Source organism: Coregonus clupeaformis, chromosome 29 (genome assembly GCF_020615455.1).
Source record: "Coregonus clupeaformis isolate EN_2021a chromosome 29, ASM2061545v1, whole genome shotgun sequence".
Taxonomy (NCBI): domain Eukaryota; kingdom Metazoa; phylum Chordata; class Actinopteri; order Salmoniformes; family Salmonidae; genus Coregonus; species Coregonus clupeaformis.
This window is the reverse complement of record NC_059220.1, coordinates 56553846-56574371: the sequence shown is the minus strand read 5'-3', so window position 1 is coordinate 56574371 and position 20526 is coordinate 56553846. Positions and strand designations below refer to the sequence as shown.

At 42.5% G+C, this 20526-nt stretch overlaps 1 protein-coding gene across 1 annotated transcript in view; it reads right to left on the bottom strand.

Annotated features, from left to right (window-relative positions):
* The window catches only part of LOC121576676 (cadherin-13-like), a 670880-nt gene that overhangs the window by 192016 nt on the left and 458338 nt on the right, over nt 1–20526 (bottom strand). The window lies entirely within an intron of this gene.

Here is a 20526-nt window from a genome sequence, read left to right as displayed (position 1 = left end):
GTAGTTTTACACATTAGACATGACTCTGCCGTTGTGCTGTCACAATTATGATGAAAATATGAGCCTGTTCCATCCTGATCTTACAACATGCACTGAGACAAAGGTTAAGAATGGTGACAGACATCCGTCAGAATACTCTGGGAGACTCTCTCTCTGAACACACATCCTTTGTACTAATGCATTCTCTCCCAAACGTTGGTCATAACGATACACCACATGTTATTTAGTAATGGAACAGAGATGTGGTGCCATCCCTGCAGCGGAGCTGAAATACCAGTCAAGCCTTGACATCTCCTCAACCCTCCATCCTCCTGTCTCACCTCAGTGATGAACCTCACACCTCCACTCTACAGGCAAGAGAATATGTTAACTGCTGTGAAGCCAATCTCTCTCTCACCTCATATTCTCTCAGAACACACATCTCATCTGAGGACAGCAAGACATCTCTGTGGAGACTGAAAATTGAGTTTGGACCACTGTGGTTCACTCATAGAATGCAGAGTGTGAATTACGAGTGGGCCGGGTGGGCTAAACCCCCCTGAATGAGAGATGAGTCCCCCTAAATGCAACAAAAGTCAAACTTTGGAGGGGTCTCTAAATAATGCAGATTTAACCATTCTCCTATTTGTTTAAAATTTAATTTGTAGACTTACTGCTACAGTGGTAAATATTAAAATCATATTCTAAAGGAAACGAACACCCCCACCTCTGTGTCATGGTTTAAAAAAAAAATAATCCCCATGTGGCTGCACTTGTCATCCCGTGACAGTCCCGTATTTCAGCCCCTTTTCAATTGTCCCGACTTTTCTTTCTACAAAAAAGGTCCCTTTTTCAGCAAGATGTATCAATCAATTCAGGCTACAAGATAGTAGACCTAATGGCAATCGTCAGATGTCATTACACCTGTAGGTGTTTTGTAAAAGATGTCTCTTTCCATTCATCAACTGACTGGGTTCACAGTACACTGTTTGGATGCTGAAATTATTTTGGAGTGGACGAACATGCTCAGGTACAGTAGCCTACTTTTTGAAGTGATTTGTTTGACAATGAGATGAAAACATGACTGGTTGTGCTCATACCACATTAAAAGGTAATACATTTTTTATGGTTAAATTATGTCTTTACAATTAGGCCCATAACAAATGTTACATAGGAGGTCCTGTGAAAAAAATGGAACCCCCCCTGAATGTCACGGTATAATTCGCACTCTGATAGTACCCATACAGAAACACAAGCCTTGTTTCAGTCTCTTTGGCAAGGATTTTTAGTTTTAGCCGACATCCTCGACTGTTCACCTCAATGTTTTATGAGGCTTTGCTGAGGTGAACCATTAGTGGTTGGTAAAGCAGTAAAACTTCTACAGGCTAATTAAATAGAGGCCCAACTTGTCACAGAGCTCTCAGCAGACACAAACTGTCACCCCTTGAACTTGTGACCATGGCTGACATATATCCCACCAAAACAATTGGTGTCTTTTTTAATTTGCAGAAGATCCGTCAGTTGGGCCTGACAGGGTAATGCTGGAGGATGCTACACCACACATTTCACAGACAATCACTCCACACACTCCCTGACTGATCCGCCCATCTCCACGGACTGGGCTATAGAGGGCCATAGGTTACACAGCTCTACATACATGGGTCTTTCAGTCTTTTCACCACTGTCTCCATGGGCCAGTCTGAGTATGAGTCTCACTCTTTCCTGAACATATTGCTTGGCTAGAAAGTCAGTCAAAAGTTGTGCACCAGACCAAGCCAGGACTGCCAATACTGTTAAAAGTGATTCAAACTGAAGGTCAGACAACAAAATAGAGTTAACCAAGTCACCCAAGCCATATCTCCAGGCCATCCTGGCCCGGTACCCTGCCCTGAACCCTAGACACTGTCACTAGCCAGCTACCACCCAGTACCCTACCCTGCACCTTAGAGACAGCTACCCTATGTACATAGACATGGAATCACTGGTCACTTTAATAATGGAACACTGGTCACTTTAATAATGTTTACATACTGTTTTACTCATTTCATATGTATATACTGTATTCTACTGTATTCTAGTCAATGCCACTCCGACATTGCTCGTCCTAATATTTATATTTCTTAATTCCATTATTTTACTTTGAGATTTGTGTGTATTGTTGTGAATTGTTAGATACTGCACTGTTGGAGCTAGGAACACAAGTATTTCGCTACATTGGCATTCCTGCTAAATATGTGTATGTAACCAATAACATTTGATTTGTTTTGCAAATGTACATTGTCCCAGGGGTGTTGGCAGTCATAATGTAAGTAACCTAATTTATGTTCCACTAACTCCCTTGAATGCCTCTGTCAATCCAACAGCTACTGTCAGCAGTAATAATGTGCCTATGAACCTGAGTTATACTGTTAGCACAGAGGCAGTTTGCCTTAGTAGGAAGCCCACAGCTCAAACATAAATATCACTGTCATGTCTACCTCTGATAAGCTTCCCAGTAAAGCAATACCAATAATAAATAATTCCAGAAAAGAGCTCCAAATAGCTCACATGAGAGCCAGTTTCATCATAGCGATTGATGTTTGTTGCGACTGCACTTGAAGAAACTTTAAAAGTTCTTGAAATTCACCGTATTGACTGACCTTCATGTCTTAAAGTAATGAAGGACTGTCGTTTCTCTTTGCTTATTTGAGCTGTTCTTGCCATAATATGGACTTGGTCTTTTACCAAATAGGGCTATCTTCTGTATACCCCCCCTACATTGTCACAACAAAACTGATTGGCTCAAATGTGTTAAGAAGAAAATAAATTCCACAAATTAACTTTTAAGAAGGCACACATGTTAATTGAAATGCATTCCAGGTGACTACCTCATGAAGCTTGTTGAGAGAATGCCAAGAGTGTGCAAAGCTGTCAAGGCAAAGGGTGGCTATTTGAAGAATCTGAAATAAAACATATTTTGATTTATTTAACACTTGTTTGGTTACTACATGATTCCATATGTGTTATTTCATAGTTTTGATTTCTTCACTATTATTACACAATGTAGAAAATAGTAAAAATAAAGAAAAACCCTTGAATGAGTAAGTGTGTCACACCCTGGCTCTGGGGACTCTATATGTTGAGCCAGGGTGTGTAGATTCTATGTGTTTTATGTTCTATGTTTATTATCTAGTTGTTCTATTTCTATGTTGGCCAGAGTGGTTCTCAATCAGAGGCAACGAGTGTCAGCTGTTGCTGGTTGTCTCTGATTGGGAACCACATTTAAACAGGCTGGTTTCCCCACAGTAGTTGTGGGATCTTGTTCCGTGTTGGTTGTATTTTGTAGCCAAGGACTTCACGTGTCGTTATCGTTTGTTGTTTTGTTATCACTATTGATAATAAAGTATGTTCGTTCATCACGCTGCGCCTTGGTCCACTCCGTTCAACGATCGTGACAAAGTGTTCTAAAACTTTTGACTGGTAGTGTACACATATATTTATATTTTGTATTACTACATTGTTGGAGCTAGGAACATACAATTGAAGTCAGAAGTTTACATACAGTTAGGTTGGAGTCATTAAAACTTGTTTTTCAACCACTCCACAAATGTCTTGTTAACAAACTATAGTTTTGGCAAGTTGGTTAGGACATCTACTTTGTGCATGACACAAGTAATTTTTCCAACAATTGTTTACAGACAGATTATCTCTCTTATAATTCACTGTATTACAATTCCAGTGGGTCAGAAGTTTACATACACTAAATTGACTGTGCCTTTAAACAGCTTGGAAAATTCCAGAAAATGATGTCATGGCTTTAGAAGCTTCTGATAGGCTAATTGACATCAGTTGAATCAATTGGAGGTGTACCTGTGGATGTATTTCAAGGCCTACCTTCAAACTCAGTGCCTCTTTGCTTGACATCATGGGAAAATGAAAATAAATCAGCCAAGACCTCAGAAAAAAAATTGTAGACCTCTGGTTCATCCTTGGGAGCAATTTCCAAACGCCTGAAGGTACCACGTTCATCTGAACAAACAATAGTATGCAAGTATAAACACCATGGGACCAAGCAGCTCTCATACCGCTCAGGAAGGAGACGCGTTCTGTCTCCTAGAGATGAACGTACTTTGGTGCGAAAAGTGCAAATCAATCCCAGAACAACAGCAAAGGACCTTGTGAAGATGCTGGAGGAAACAGGTACAAAAGTATCTATATCCACAGTAAAACGAGTCCTATATCGACATAACCTGAAAGGCCGCTCAGCAAGGAAGAAGCCACTGCTCCAAAACCGCCATAAAAAAGCCAGACTACGGTTTGCAACTGCACATGGGGACAAATGCACTTGGAGAAATGTCCTCTGGTTTGATGAAACAAAAATATAAGTGTTTGGCCATAATGACCATCGTTATGTTTGGAGGAAAAAATGGTGACACTTGCATGCCGAAGAACACTATCCCAACTGTGAAGCACGGGGGTGGCAGCATCATGCTGTGGGGGTGCTTTGCTGCAGGAGGGACTGGTGCACTTCGCAAAATAGATGGCATCATGAGGAAGGAAAATTATGTGGATATATTGAAGCAACATCTCAAGACATCAGTCAGGAAGTTCAAGCTTGGTCCAAATGGACAATGACCCCAAGCATACTTCCAAAGTTGTGGCAAAGTGGCTTAAGGACAACAAAGTCAAGGTATGGGAGTGGCCATCACAAAGCCCTGACCTCAATCCTATAGAACATTTTTGGGCAGAACTGAAAAAGTGTGTGCGAGCAAGGAGGCCTACAAACCTAACTCAGTTACACCAGGTCTGTCAGGAGGAATGGGCCAAAATTCACCCAACTTATTGTGGGAAGCTTTTGGAAGGCTACCCAAAACGTTTGACCCAAGTTAAACAATTGAAAGGCAATGCTACCAAATACTAATTGAGTGTTTGTAAACTTCTGACCCACTGGGAATGTGATGAAAGAAATAAAAGCTGAAATAAATCATTCTCTTTACTATTATTCTGACATTTCACATTCTTCAAATAAAGTGGTGATCCTAACTGACCTAAGACGGAATTTTACTAGGATTAAATGTTAGGAATTTTGAAAAACTGAGTTTAAATGTATTTGGCTAAGGTGTATGTAAACTTCTGACTTCAACTGTAAGCATTTCGCTACACCCGCGATAACATCTGCTAAATATGTGTACGCAACCAATACAATTTTATTTTATTTTATGTGTGAAATGCTTGATAATGTATGTGATACCAACAGAGAGGTATATTTTATGGGTGAACTAAATATTAACTGGCTTTCATCAAGCTGTCCACTCAAGAGAAAGCTTCAAACTGTAACCAGTACCTGCAACCTGGTTCACGTTAACAGGCAACCTACCAGGGTATTTACAAACAGAACAGGAATTAAATCATCCACATGTATTGATCACATCTTTACTAATGCTGCAGAAATCTGCTCTAAAGCAGTATCCACATCCATCAGATGTAGTGATCATAATATAGTAGCCATATCTAGGAAAACCAAAGTTCCAAACGCTGAGCCTAATATAGTGTATAAGAGATAATACAAGAGGTTTTGTAGTGATTTTCTATGTTGAAGATGTAAAGAATATTTGCTGGTCTGTGGTTTGTAAAGAGGAGCAAACAGATGCTGCACTAATAAGCATGCACCCATTAAGAAAATGACTGTAAAAACTGTTATATTCCCATGGCTTGATGAGAAATTGAAAAAATTGTATGGTTTGTATTTGAATTGGTATTTATTATGGATCCCCATTAGCTGCTGCCAAGGCAGCAGCACCTCTTCCTGGGGTCCAGTAAAATTAAGGCAGTTCATACAATTTTAAAAACATTACTATACATTCACAGATTTCACAACACACTGTGTGCCCTCAGGCCCCTACTCTACCACTACCACATATCTACAGTACAAAATCCATGTGTATGTGTGTGTATAGTGTGTGTATAGTGTACGTGTGTATGGTTGAGAGGGATGAGGCAAAAGGAATGGAAAATAAGTCTGGCTGCACAGCCGATTGGGATCATATTGTAAATTGAGAAATCATGTGATTAAACTAAACAAAAAAAATAAGAAACTGTACTATGAAACAAAGATAAATTAATTAACAGTAAAACGATTTGGAGCACCTGAAATTATATTTTGGGCAAAAAGGCAAACTCAGCTCCATCATTCATTGAATTAAATGGCTCATTCATCACTGATGATGATAGCAGACTATATTGCCTCTACAGATGTTTCCTTCTCTTCAATCTAGGCCTACAGGAAAGTATGTGTCCTCAGGCCTGGAGGGAAGCAAAGTCATTCCACTACCCAAGAATAGTAAAGCACCCTTTACTGGCTCAAACAGCCGAACAATCAGCCTGTTACCAACCCTTGGTAAAGTTTAGAAAACAATGGTGTTTGACCAGCTATATTAACATTTGAGTCATTTAGCAGACACTCTTATCCAGAGCAACGTATAGTAGTGAGGGCATACATTTTCATAGATACAATGCTATTTCACAGTAAACAAATTAACAACAGACTTTCAGCACGCTTATAGGGAAGGGCACTCAACATGTATGGCACTTATTCAAATACAGTGGGGGAAAAAAGTATTTAGTCAGCCACCAATTGTGCAAGTTCTCCCACTTAAAAAGATGAGAGAGGCCTGTAATTTTCATCAAAGGTACACGTCAACTATGACAGACAAAATGATATTTTTTTTTCCTGAAAATCACATTGTAGGATTTTTAATGAATTTATTTGCAAATTATGGTGGAAAATAAGTATTTGGTCAATAACAAAAGTTTCTCAATACTTTGTTATATACCCTTTGTTGGCAATGACACAGGTCAAACATTTTCTATAAGTCTTCACAAGGTTTTCACACACTGTTGCTGGCCCAATTTTGGCCCATTCCTCCATGCAGATCTCCTCTAGAACAGTGATGTTTTGGGGCTGTCGCTGGGCAACACGGACTTTCAACTCCCTCCAAAGATTTTCTATGGGGTTGAGATCTGGAGACTGGCTAGGCCACTCCAGGACCTTGAAATGCTTCTTACGAAGCCACTCCTTCGTTGCCCGGGCGGTGTGTTTGGGATCATTGTCATGCTGAAAGACCCAGCCACGTTTCATCTTCAATGCCCTTGCTGATGGAAGGAGGTTTTCACTCAAAATCTCACAATACATGGCCCCATTCATTCTTTCCTTTACACGGATCAGTCGTCCTGGTCCCTTTGCAGAAAAACAGCCCCAAAGCATGATGTTTCCACCCCCATGCTTCACAGTAGGTATGGTGTTCTTTGGATGCAACTCAGCATTCTTTGTCCTCCAAACACGACGAGTTGAGTTTTTACCAAAAAGTTCTATTTTGGTTTCATCTGACCATATGACATTCTCCCAATCCTCTTCTGGATCATCCAAATGCACTCTAGCACACTTCAGACGGGCCTGGACATGTACTGGCTTAAGCAGGGGGACACGTCTGGCGCAGCAGGATTTGAGTCCCTGGCGGCGTAGTGTGTTACTGATGGTAGGCTTTGTTACTTTGGTCCCAGCTCTCTGCAGGTCATTCACTAGGTCCCCCTGTGTTTTTCTGGGATTTTTGCTCACCGTTCTTGTGATCATTTTGACCCCATGGGGTGAGATCTTGCGTGGAGCCTCAGATCGAGGGAGATTATCAGTGGTCTTGTATGTCTTCCATTTCCTAATAATTGCTCCCACAGTTGATTTCTTCAAACCAAGCTGCTTACCTATTGCAGATTCAGTCTTCCCAGCCTGTTGCAGGTCTACAATTTTGTTTCTGGTGTCCTTTGACAGCTCTTTGGTCTTGGCCATAGTGGAGTTTCGAGTGTGACTGTTTGAGGTTGTGGACAGGTGTCTTTTATACTGATAACAAAAAAGTTCAAACAGGTGCCATTAATACAGGTAACGAGTGGAGGACAGAGGAGCCTCTTAAAGAAGAAGTTACAGGTCTGTGAGAGCCAGAAATCTTGCTTGTTTGTAGGTGACCAAATACTTATTTTCCACCATAATTTGCAAATAAATTCATAAAAAATCCTACAATGTGATTTTCTGGATTTTGTTTTCTAAATTTGTCTGTCATAGTTGACGTGTACCTATGATGAAAATTACAGGTCACTCTCATCTTTTTAAGTGGGAGAACTTGCACAATTGGTGGCTGACTAAATACTTTTTTCCCCCACTGTAATTGGCTCATTGATCACCCCTCCTCTCCCGTATAACTATTCCCCAGGTCGTTGCTGTAAATGAGAATGTGTTCTCAGTCAACTTACCTTGTAAAATAACGGTTTAATAAATCAAAATAAAAACCATTGGCTGAAAGAAATTGATAATAAGAAGATTGTGGGAGCTGTTTTGTTAGACAGTGCAGCTTTTGACATTATTGATCATTTCCTGCTGCTGGAAAAACTTACGTGTTATGGCTTTACATCCCATGCTATATCGTGGTTCGAGAGTTACTGGTCTAACAGAACACAGAGGGTGTTCTTTAATGAAAAGCCTCTCCAACATATGTCTGTCTATGACCTGCCACTGGCAATGACCTGCCACTGGCACTGAGTAAAGCCTGTGTGTCTATGTATGCTGATGACTTAACACTATACATGTCAGCTACCACTGCAACAAAGAGCTGCAGTCAGTTTTAGAATGGGTGGCAAGAAATAAGCTAGTTCTAAATATTTCAAAAACTTAAAGCATTGCATTTAGGACAAATCATTCACTAAACCCTAAACCTCAACTAAATATTGTAAAGAAATTGAGCATGTTGCGGAGACTAAACTGCTTGGTGTAACCCTGGATTGTAAACTGTCATGGTCAAAACATACTATGGGGAGACACACACACAGGCACACACACACACACGCTAACACACACACACTCTACACACACGTACATAGTAATATTGTTATATTGCTGTAATATGGATGTCACGAATTCCGCCGAGACTGCTCCTCCTCCTTGTTCGGGCAGGCTTCGGCGTTCGTCGTCCCCGGAGTACTAGCTGCTACCGTTTGATGTTCTCTATGTTTGTTTGGTTTTGTCTGTTTGGTGCACCTGTGTCTTATCACTTATTGATTATGTCACCTATAAGTTTCCTTTGGTTTTGTTTGTAGTTGTGTGTTGTTGTCCGCCTGTCCGTTGGGGTTTTGGATTTTGCTCTGGTGTATTTAAGTGTATTGACGCACTGTTTGCGCATCGCTTATATTTCGTGTTTTACGCACTGTTTGCGTATCGCTCGCCTCCGTTGCTTGAGGCCCGCTCTTTTTGTATTGTCTTATTTCTGACTAGTAAAGTCTGTTGGACTAAGCTTCTGTGTCCTGCGCCTGACTCCAACACCACATCCACTTCAAACACTGACAATGGATTTTGTATTGTAGATATGTTGAAGTAGAGTAGCGTGTAGTAATGTGTTGTGTAATGTACTGTTTTATTTTGTAATTGCCTTAATATTGTTTGGATCCCAGGAAGAGTAGCTACTGCCTTGGAAGCAGCTAATGGGGATCCGTAATAAATACAAATACAAATTACACATTTGCATCATACTTCTAATCATTATTCATGACTCTCTAAACAGAGATGAACATGTATAAAGCTGGAAACGTAGTTTCTGTGCTGTCACCTTCTGCTTGTTGTGATAGAGATAGTCTACCAAGAGTAGGATACAACCCTTGGACATAATGCTAGGATGGATGGGTTCGGGTGAGGTAAGAGAGTTCCATTCCACGTTTCTACAATGGATAATCATGGAGTACACTCTACTTTAACTTGCTCTCTCTTTAGACACTGGGGTTCTCTGTCTAACTCTACAAACCTGCTACAGTAACCATCCACAGCATGGGATAATAACCAGCTTAGCCATCAGTCTAATATAACTGTAGGTGAGGTCTTGTGACTCGTCTCCCAAACCATCTCTACATCATCTGGTGCAGCTCCCTGGTCGCATGCCAAAGGTCAAATGACTGGGCTCCTGATATTATTAACATCTACTGACCCCCATTGACCTCTGACCCATCTGTTCAGACAGGCTGATAGGAATGACAGAGGCATCATGTACCTACTACCATCAATATGGGCATGCAGGGAGATAGCAACCAGTTACTATCAGCACATGCACGCACGCAGACACGCACGCCCGTATGCACACACACACAAATAAATCAAGCATCCATAATTGGTGTAATGGAACCAGACAAAACGCAATAGCTGATTGCCAGTACCTAATCATAAACCAATTACAGCTACCTAGACTCAGTGACGAGTCATTGTCCTCCCTCATGAAGCCCATGTTCTCGTCAGTGCCAAGGCAGAATCAATGTTAACTGCATTGGATGGTTAATGGGAGGGTCTGAAACGGCTGGAGATTAACCACATTACTGTATTATCAACTTCCCTCATCTATTGGAGAGAATGAGATCAGCACACACAAGGCCAAGGCCTTCCCTCCTCTCTTCTCTCCTACCTTCTTCTCCTCTCCTCTCCTTTTGTGGATAAATGTGTCAATACATTTGTGGATAAATGTCTACTGTATAAAACCAACACTAGGAAATATGTTTTACTCTCCATCTCTTCGTCTCTCTCTATACTTAGGCAGATGGGTCCCTGCTAGGAGTTATTTCAGACACAGTGGTGTCTCTCTCCCTGTGTTTACCCCATAGCTGGGTACTGACGGTGTGTGTGTTTATGTGTGTCTTTCCGTTTTCTATGCATACACGTATGTGTCCACGTGCACTAGCATCCATCTGAGGCTGAGGTGCTACCCACTTACTGCAGCTGCATTACCATGGGAGCCAATCAAAGAGGCCCCCACTATGGTGCAGGGAGCAGGGCTTTTTAACTCTGCTTTGCTGTTACTTTAGCTGGATCCCAGGAGTCAGCCACAGCAGCACTCACCACAACCACACAATCCAGGCAACTCCAGCTGACTCACTACAGTCAACCATGAAAGGGCTGTGTGGCTAATGTGCATTGACAAGTAGGTAATTATGAAGATGTCACACAGTATTACATTTACATTTTAGTCATTTAGCAGATGCTCTTATCCAGAGCGACTTACAGTTAGTGAGTGCATACACTTTCATACTGGCCCCCCGTGGGAATCGAACCCACAACCCTGGTGTTGCAAACGCCATGCTCTACCAACTGAGCTACACAGTTCATAGGGTGCTTCATATCCTAAATGCTTTATGAATGAATAGCGGGAAAGTAATACTGATTCAGTGTCTAAAAAGACATACGATTTTGTCACATATTAAAACTTAGGATCAGAGACCACAAAAAGCTCAATGTGAAATGGGGAGTGGGAGAGAGAAAGAGAGAAAGCATTTTTACAGCTCCCTCCCCTACTATGTGGTCCTCTGGGTGAACTAACTGAATAGGATGGTTCTGAATGAGCTTAGTCAATGCATGCAGCAGATGCACTTTATCTCATTCCACATTGTTGATTTTGCTGCTATTCAGAAAGAACACTTATAGTAGTACCATGTGTTTTTGTGCTGAATCTTTTCCACCGGGAGTATTTGGTAGATTACCGCGGAGGTTTTTCCTTTCCTTAGCACATGCCCCCCTACGCAGAGCCCAAACGAAAACACAGCCACAACAAATATCAAACATCCATCCTCCTATTCAGCCGTTAATGCTTCAAGTCCATTGCGCACTACCAATGGGGAGTGGGGACAAAATGGAGACTGAATGTTCCACTGTAGAGAGACACAATTCCATTGAACAAGCCATCCGCTGCCTTCTGCTGCTGTATTACCATAGCCAAGGACATTTTCACTGGCCCTTTTATTGTATGTTCATATGGTGGTTAATTCTCATCCTCCCTCAGCAGGTATACTGTCATGCAAATAAACTAGCAACACAACTAAACATTTCTGTGGCTCAGGATTCTCTCTTAGTAATTTCCTTATGGAAGTAAACCTCCAAGGTGCTTGATGAGAAAACAAGAAAATAGTGTCACCATCAAGGATAGACAATTGACAGAAAAATAAAGATTGCACTGTAATTAGTTGCAATAATTAACAATGAACCAATTAGGCACAACAATTAACACTTAATCTGTTAAACTGTGACGGTTAATCTGAGGAGAATTATAGGCCATTCTCCAGGGACCAAAAATAGTTTACAACTGTTATACGAAACCTTTTCCCATTCATTCATTTACAGCACGTGGGTATTGTTAGTGGAAATAATTCACATGATATGAAACTAGCAGCAGCAGAAGTAGGAGGCTAGGAACTGCAGACCAGACCACTGTACTGAAACACAATGGGCTTTAATGAGTACTGGGCTGACAGTGAGGGTATTGACTCAAATAGTTTGTCCTCAACTGCTTACCGCTAATCACAGTCTAATAGTCTTTAAAAGCCTAGCCAACTCAGACCGGAACTCAGGGGTTGGCAGATAAAGAAGGTCAATTATTGATCTATGGCATACATATATTTTTCATGTTTCTTCCCAGACAAGAGAATGATCAGAATTGGGAAAAATAACATAAGGGTGGATTTTAGTAACACGTGAAAGGGAACATTGAATGCTGGGTATGGAGTTATCTGACTGAATAATGGAATTGAGATTGTCAGCATTTGGAACATAACATTAACCAATCGTGGGGTAAACTATTAAAATGTTTTGTGGAATTCAAAAAAGGACTTCCTTTGTTTGGTATGACTATTTTGTTCCCCATGAGCACTTAAGCTCGTCTGTAGGCATTCACAACAGTCTGACAAACAGGGTTAAAGCGTATATGTAACACACAAACAAAACGTCTGCTGGAATCTTCTTCTATCTCTGCTTCAGCAGCAACACAGCAGCATGCCACAAATCTCACAGCAATAAACAGCAAATAAACTCCACTATGTCATCCTGATAACATCTGCCTAGACGACATGATCCATGGCAGTGATGACATGTTCAGCGGAGTGAACCATGCCCTCTCCCGGCTGCACACAGGACCACACAAGCCCAACCCAACCTGGCACTCCAGAGCCAAGTTCAATCAGCACACATCCACACACCACCTGTCAAAGGATTTCACCTACTGGTGGGCCAGAAAATGACACTTATCAATTGAGGAAAAAATACAAGGTGAGTGGGTAGTTGCTTCAGTGTTTGTCTCTCTAATGCACCTCATTATGTCCCTCAGAGACTGCTGGTGGCAGGACAAAGAGGATTATTTCACAGCAACAGTAGAAAGGATCCCTGTCCCTCCAAACTAGCAACCAGCCAAAAGGCTCTCTTTTATCAAAGAAAATATGCACTAAGATATTGTTTATTCTATGAAAACTTACTCCACCTCTGGTCCACAGGCATATTCAGGGGCAGTTTGCAATGTTATTATGAATGAGGCCTTGCTCTGAGAGATGTGAGTGGCAGACGGAGAGTAGAAAGAGAGAGATACAGTTGAAGTCGGAAGTTACACCTTAGCCAAATACATTTAAACTCAGTTTTTCACAATTCCTGACATATAATCCTAGTAAATATTCCCTGTCTTAAGTCAGTTAGGATCACCACTTTATTTTAAGAATGTGAAATGTCAGAACAATAGTAGAGAGAATGATTTATATCAGCTTTTATTTCTTTCATCACATTCCCAGTGGGTCAGAAGTTTGCATACACTCAATTAGTATTTGGTAGCATTTCAATTGTTTAACTTGGGTCAAAAGTTTCGGGTAGCCTTCCACAAGCTTCCCACAATAAGTTGGGTGAATTTTGGCCCATTCCTCTTGACAGAGCTGGTGTAATTGAGTCAGGTTTGTAGGCCTCCTTGCTCGAACACGCCTTTTCAGTTCTTCCCACACATTTTCTATAGGATTGAGGTCAGGGCTTTGTGATGGCCACTCCAATACCTTGACTTTGTTGTCCCTAAGCCATTTTGCCACAACTTTGGAAGTATGCTTGGGGTCATTGTCCATTTGGAAGACCCATTTGTGACCAAGCTTCAACGTCTTGAGATGTTGCTTCAATATATCCACATAATTTTCCTTCCTCATGATGCCATCTATTTTGTGAAGTGCACCAGTCCCTCCTGCAGCAAAGCACCCCCACAGCATGATGTTGCCACCCCATGCTTCACAGTTGGGATGGTGTTCTTTGGCTTGCAAGCATCCCCCTTTTTTCTCCAAACATAATGATGGTCATTTTGGCCAAACAGTTCTATTTTTGTTTCATCAGACCAGAGGACATTTCTCCAAAAAAGTACAATCTTTGTCCCCATGTGCAGTTGCAAACCGTATTCTGGCTTTTTTTATGGCGGTTTTGGAGCAGTGGCTTCTTTCTTGCTGAGCGGCCTTTCAGGTTATGTCGATATAGGACTTGTTTTACTGTGGATATAGATACTTTTGTACCTGTTTCCTTCAGCATCTTCACAAGGTCCTTTGCTGTTGTTCTGGGATTGCGCTTTTCGCACCAAAGTACGTTCATCTCTAGGAGACAGAATGCGTCTCCTTCCTGAGCGGTATGATGACTGCGTGGTCCCATGGTGTTGATACTTGCGTGCTATTGTTTGTACAGATGAGCGTGGTACCTTCAGGCATTTGGAAATTGCTCCCAAGGATGAACCAGACTTGTGGAGGTCTAAATTGTTTTTCTGAGGTCTTCGTTTGATTTTCCCATGATGTCAAGCAAAGAGGCACTGAGTTTGAAGGTTGGCCTTGAAATACATCCACAGGTACACCTCCAATTGACTCAAATGATGTCAATTAGCCTATCAGAAGCTTCTAAAGCCATGACATCATTTTCTGGAATTTTCTAAGCTGTTTAAAGGCACATTCAATTTAGTGTATGTAAACTTCTGACCCACTGGAATTGTGATACAGTGAATTATAAATGAAATAATCTGTCTGTAAACAATTGTTGGAAAAATTACTTGTGTCATGCACTAAGTAGATGTCCTAACCGACTTGCCAAAACTATAGTTTGTTAACAAGACATTTGTGGAGTGGTTGAAAAACAAGTTAATGACTCCAACCTAAGTGTATGTAAACTTCCGACTTCAACTGTACCTATTTCAGTGCTTTCAAGAACATTTATAAAATAAATAAACCCGTTATGGAGGACATTCCCTTGGGTAAATACCTAGCTATAAACAGTGTGAAGTGAATTACGCTAGGTCATTACATTAAATATAATACCTTCCATTGGCAAACAAATGAATCATATTATTTGAAATGATTAGAAGGGTACAGTAATAAATAAACACATTGAGAGAGAAATGCCAATGAACTGGTGTATGGGGATAAATAGACTGAGTTATTGTTCAGTCCATCACAGTGTCTTCATTATAATCAGCTCCATGTGTATCCTCCATCCATCACTTTAAGTCTACTGGGAATAGCTGCTTACAGATATCATATTATGTAGATGCTCATGATGTAGATCACTGACTATAACTGTCACTGGTACAGTATGTCTAGTTCAGAATACAATCTTTCAAAAAGTGCATACTTGTATTATAGCACTTTGATAACAGTCCAGTTTTCTCAGGTTCTACCCTGTATGCTGCAGTGTTCATGCTCTGCAGCAGTGTTCATACTGACGTGATCTTCCTGTCTGGGTTGGCGCCCCCCCTTGGTTTGTGCTGTGGTGGAGACCTCTGTGGGCTATACTCGGCCTTGTCTCAGGATTGTAAGTTGGTGGTTGAGGATATCCCTCTAGTGGTGCGGGGGCTGTGCTTTGGCAGAGTGGGTGGGGTTATATCCTTCCTGTTTGGCCCTGTCCGGGGGTTTCTTCGGATGGGGCCACAGTGTCTCCGGACCGCTCCTGTCTCAGCCTCCAGTATTTATGCTGCAGTAGTTTATGTGTCGGGGGGCTGGGGTTAGTTGGTTATACCTGGAGTACTTCTCCTGTCTTATCCAGTGTCCTGTGTGAATTTAAGTATGCTCTCTCTAATTCTCTCGTTCTCTCTTCTCTCTGAGAACCTGAGCCCTAGGACCATACGTCAGGACTACCGGGCATGCTGACACCTTGCTGTCCCCAGTCCGCCTGGCCTTGCTGCTATTCCAGTTTCAACTGTTCTGCCTGCGGTTACGAAACCCCTACCTGTCCCAGACCTGCTGTTTTCAACTCTTAATGATCGGCTATGAAAAGCCAACTGAGAGACCTGAGCCCTAGGACCATACGTCGGGACTACCGGCCGTGGTGACTCCTTGCTGTCCCCAGTCCGCCTGGCCTTGCTGCTATTCCAGTTTCAACTGTTCTGCCTGCGGTTATGGAACCCCTACCTGTCCCAGACCTGCTGTTTTCAACTCTTAATGATCGGCTATGAAAAGCCAACTGAGATTTATTCCTGATTATTATTTGACCATGCTTGTCACTTATGAACATTTTTGAACATCTTGGTATGGTTCTGTTATAATCTCCACCCGGCACAGCCAGAAGAGGACTGGCCACCCCTCATAGCCTGGTTCCTCTCTAGGTTTCTTCCTAGGTTTTGGCCTTTCTAGGGAGTTTTTCCTAGCCACCGTGCTTCTACACCTGCATTACTAGCTGTTTGGGGTTTTAGGCTGGGTTTCTGTACAGCACTTCGAGATATTAGCTGATGTACGAAGGGCTATATAAAATAAAATTGATTGATTGATTGATGGTGATCATGCTCTGCAGTGGTGATCATGCTCTGCAGTGGTGATCATGCTCTGCAGATGGTGTTCATGCTCTGCAGTGGTGATCATGCTCTGCAGTGGTGTTCATGCTCTGCAGTGGTGATCATGCTCTGCAGATGGTGTTCATGCTCTGCAGTGGTGATCATGCTCTGCAGATGGTGTTCATGCTCTGCAGTGGTGATCATGCTCTGCAGTGGTGTTCATGCTCTGCAGTGGTGATCATGCTCTGCAGTGGTGTTCATGCTCTGCAGATGGTGTTCATGCTCTGCAGTGGTGATCATGCTCTGCAGTGGTGTTCATGCTCTGTTCTGTAGTGCCTGTAGTTTTCAATGCCTGTCAGATACGATCCCTAGTCAGTCTTCAGCTGCTCTCATGGTTCACTTACTGCCTCAAACCTGATACTCCTCTGTGTCTGATGTAATCCAGCTGCCCAGCTTGGAAACCCACAGACAGACAGACAGACAGATACTGGCCTCCAAAACCCCCTAGACAACATTTAACACTGGCAGCCTACCTGCTACAACACCACACATATACCTATTAGAAATAATGGTGCTATCTAGAACCCAAAGGGGTTCTTCGGCTTTCCCCGTAGGAAAACCCTTTGACGAAACCTGTTTGGTTTCAGGTATAACTCTTTTGGGTTCCATGTGGAACCCTTTCCACAGAGGGACCAAAAAGGGACAGCCGAAGAACCCAAACAGACAGCCTACCTGCTGCAACACCTCACATAGGTTACCCCATCAGACAGCCTACCTGTAACACCTCACACCCCAACACAGACACACAGCCTGCCCCGAGGCACCACTGGGCAGTGATATGCCTAGTCTTTTGGGGGCCCTAAGCGAGATTTGATTGGGCGGAGAGAAAATTGTCCAATTTTATAACACATTTCCTGCAGTTCTACACATTTTTCCATTAGGTAAATAATATTTTTTGCAATTTTAAAGCACATTTCATGCAATTCTACATATTTTGCTATGATTTATGCCATGTTAATGATATCTCAGTAAGAGGGACTAACAACATCAATGAGGGCCCCCTGGAGGTCAGGGCCTCCCGGTCAGTTTTTCACCATGATTACTAAGTTTAGATAACTGGCTAGACTAACTTACCAATCTAAAAAATGTTAACTGGCATGGCTAATTGAGTGACTGTCAGTGACTGACAAAAACTGCTGATGCACAACCAAATTTCGAACTTGCACCTTGTGTATTCTACTATTCTAACTCTCAATAGTAAGTCGGGCCCTAAGTGACCGCTTATCTTGTTTATGACAGGAGCTGGCCCTCCTACAGCGTTACAAAGTATTATTGGATAAAGCGTTGGGATACCCTCCATCACTCAAGACCAGCTTTAAGATAATAACTGACAGAGCTTCTTCTGGGTTTTAGCAGCATGAAGTAAAAAAGCCACTATTGTCAAATTCAGTCAGTGTGAAATGCAATAGGCAGAAGTGCTTATAGTGCTTATTGAATGATCCCCTTTTTATGAAAATGCACTAAACCCCAAAACACCATGATTATTTACATGCACTGCCAACAATCATATCAGATGTTCTACTAGCTCTTTTTTGGACATTCAGTGTCTTCAGAAAGTATTCACACCCCTTGACTTTTACCACATTTTGTTGTGTTACAGCCTGAATTTGAGAATTTCTGTCACTGGCCTACACACAATACCCCATAATGTCAAAGTGGAATACTGTTTTTAGAAATGTTTACAAATTATTTAAAAATGAAAACCTGAAATCTCTTGAGTCAATAAGTATTCAACACCTTTGTTATGGCAAACCTTAATAAGTTCAGCCTTAATAATAACTTCAGGAGTAAAATTTTTATTAACAACTCACATACTTGTAATAAGTTGCATGGACTCACTCTGTGTGCAGTAATAGTGTATAACATTTTGTTTTATGACTTCTTCATTTCTGTACACCACACATACAATTATCTGTACGGTCCCTCAGTCGAGCAGTGAATTTCAAACTAAGATTCTACCGAAAAGACCAGAGAGGTTTTCCAATGACTGGCAAAGAAGGGCACCTTCTTTATAGTGAATAGGGCGCCAATAGACATGGTAGCTCTGCTTCTAGCTCCAAAGCAACATTGCAGTATATATATATATTTTTTTTATATATATTTTTTTTTTCTTACATTATTAGCCCAGAAAGTTTTTTGTGTTATTGCATACAGACGGAAATAACTTTTGGATATCAGAGCGGCGGTAACTCACCAGTATACCGACCAGAAATATGACTTTCCCGAATAGGATCCTTTGTTCGTACCCCAAGGCAATTGAACTTGCGACTTGTGACGGCTGGCCACCCAACAACCTGCCCGCTTGACCCTATCCCCTCCTCTCTTCTCCAGACCATTTCCGGAGACCTTCTCCCTTACCTCACCTCGCTCATCAACTCATCCTTGACCACTGGCTATGTCCCTTCCGTCTTCAAGAGAGCGAGAGTTGCACCCCTCCTAAAAAAACGTACACTCGATCCCTCCGATGTCAACAACTACAGACCAGTATCTCTTCTTTCTTTTCTCTCCAAAACTCTTGAGCGTGCCGTCTCTAGCCAACTCTCCTGCTATCTCTCTCAGAATGACCTTCTTGATCCAAACGAGTCAGGTTTCAAGACCGGCCATTCAACTGAGACTGCTCTTCTCAGTGTCACGGAGGCTCTCCGCACTGCTAAAGCTAACTCTCTCTCTTCTGCTCTTATCCTTCTAGACCTATCTGCTGCCTTTGATACTGTGAACCATCAGATCCTCCTCTCCACCCTCTCCGAGTTGGGAATCTCCGGCGCTGCTCACTCTTGGATTGTGTCCAACCTGACAGGTAGCTCCTACCAGGTGGCGTGGCGAGAATCTGTCTCCGCACCATGTGCTCGCACCACTGGTGTCCCCCAGGGCTCAGTTCTAGGCCCTCTCATATTCTCTCTATACACCAAGTCACTTCGCTCTGTCATATCCTCACATGGTCTATCCTATCATTGCTACGCAGACGACACACAATTCATTTTCTCCTTTCCCCCTTCTGATAACCAGGTGGCGAATTGCATCTCTGCATGTCTGGCAGACATATCAGTGTGGATGTCGGATCACCACCTCAAGCTGAACCTCGGCAAGACGGAGCTGCTCTTCCTCCCGGGGAAGGACTGCCTGCTCCAAGATCTCGCCATCATGTTTTACAATTCCATTGTGTCCTCCTCCCAGAGTGCAAAGAACCTTGGCGTGACCCTGGACAACACCCTGTCGTTCTCTGCTAACATCAAAGCGGTGGCCCGATCCTGTAGGTTCATGCTCTACAACATTCGCAGAGTACGACCCTACCTTATACAGAAAGCGGCACATGTCCTAATCCAGGCACTTGTCATCTCCCATCTGGATTACTGCAACTCACTGTTGGCTGGGCTCCCTGCCTGTGCCATTAAACCCCTGCAACTTATCCAGAACGCTGCAGCCCGTCTGGTGTTCAACCTTCCCAAGTTCTCTCACGTCACCCCGCTCCTCCGCACACTCCACTGGCTTCCAGTTGAAGCTCGCATCTACTACAAAACCATGGTGCTTGCCTACGGAGCTATGAGGGGAACGGCACCTCCTTACCTTCAGGCTCTGATCCTACACTCAAACGAGGGCACTACGTTCATCCACCTCTGGCCTGCTAGCCCCGCTACCTCTACAGAAGCACAGATCCCGCTCAGCCCAGTCAAAGCTATTCACTGCTCTGGCACCCCAATGGTGGAACAAGCTCCCCCACGATGCCAGGACAGCGGAGTCACTGACCACCTTCCGGAGACACTTGAAACAGTTGTGCACCGGGGCCTCCCACTCCTCTTTCTATTCTGGTAAGAGCCAGTTTGCGCTTTTCTGTGAAAGGAGTAGTACACAGCATTGTACGAGATCTTCAGTTTCTTGGCAATTTCTCGCATGGAATAGCCTTCAT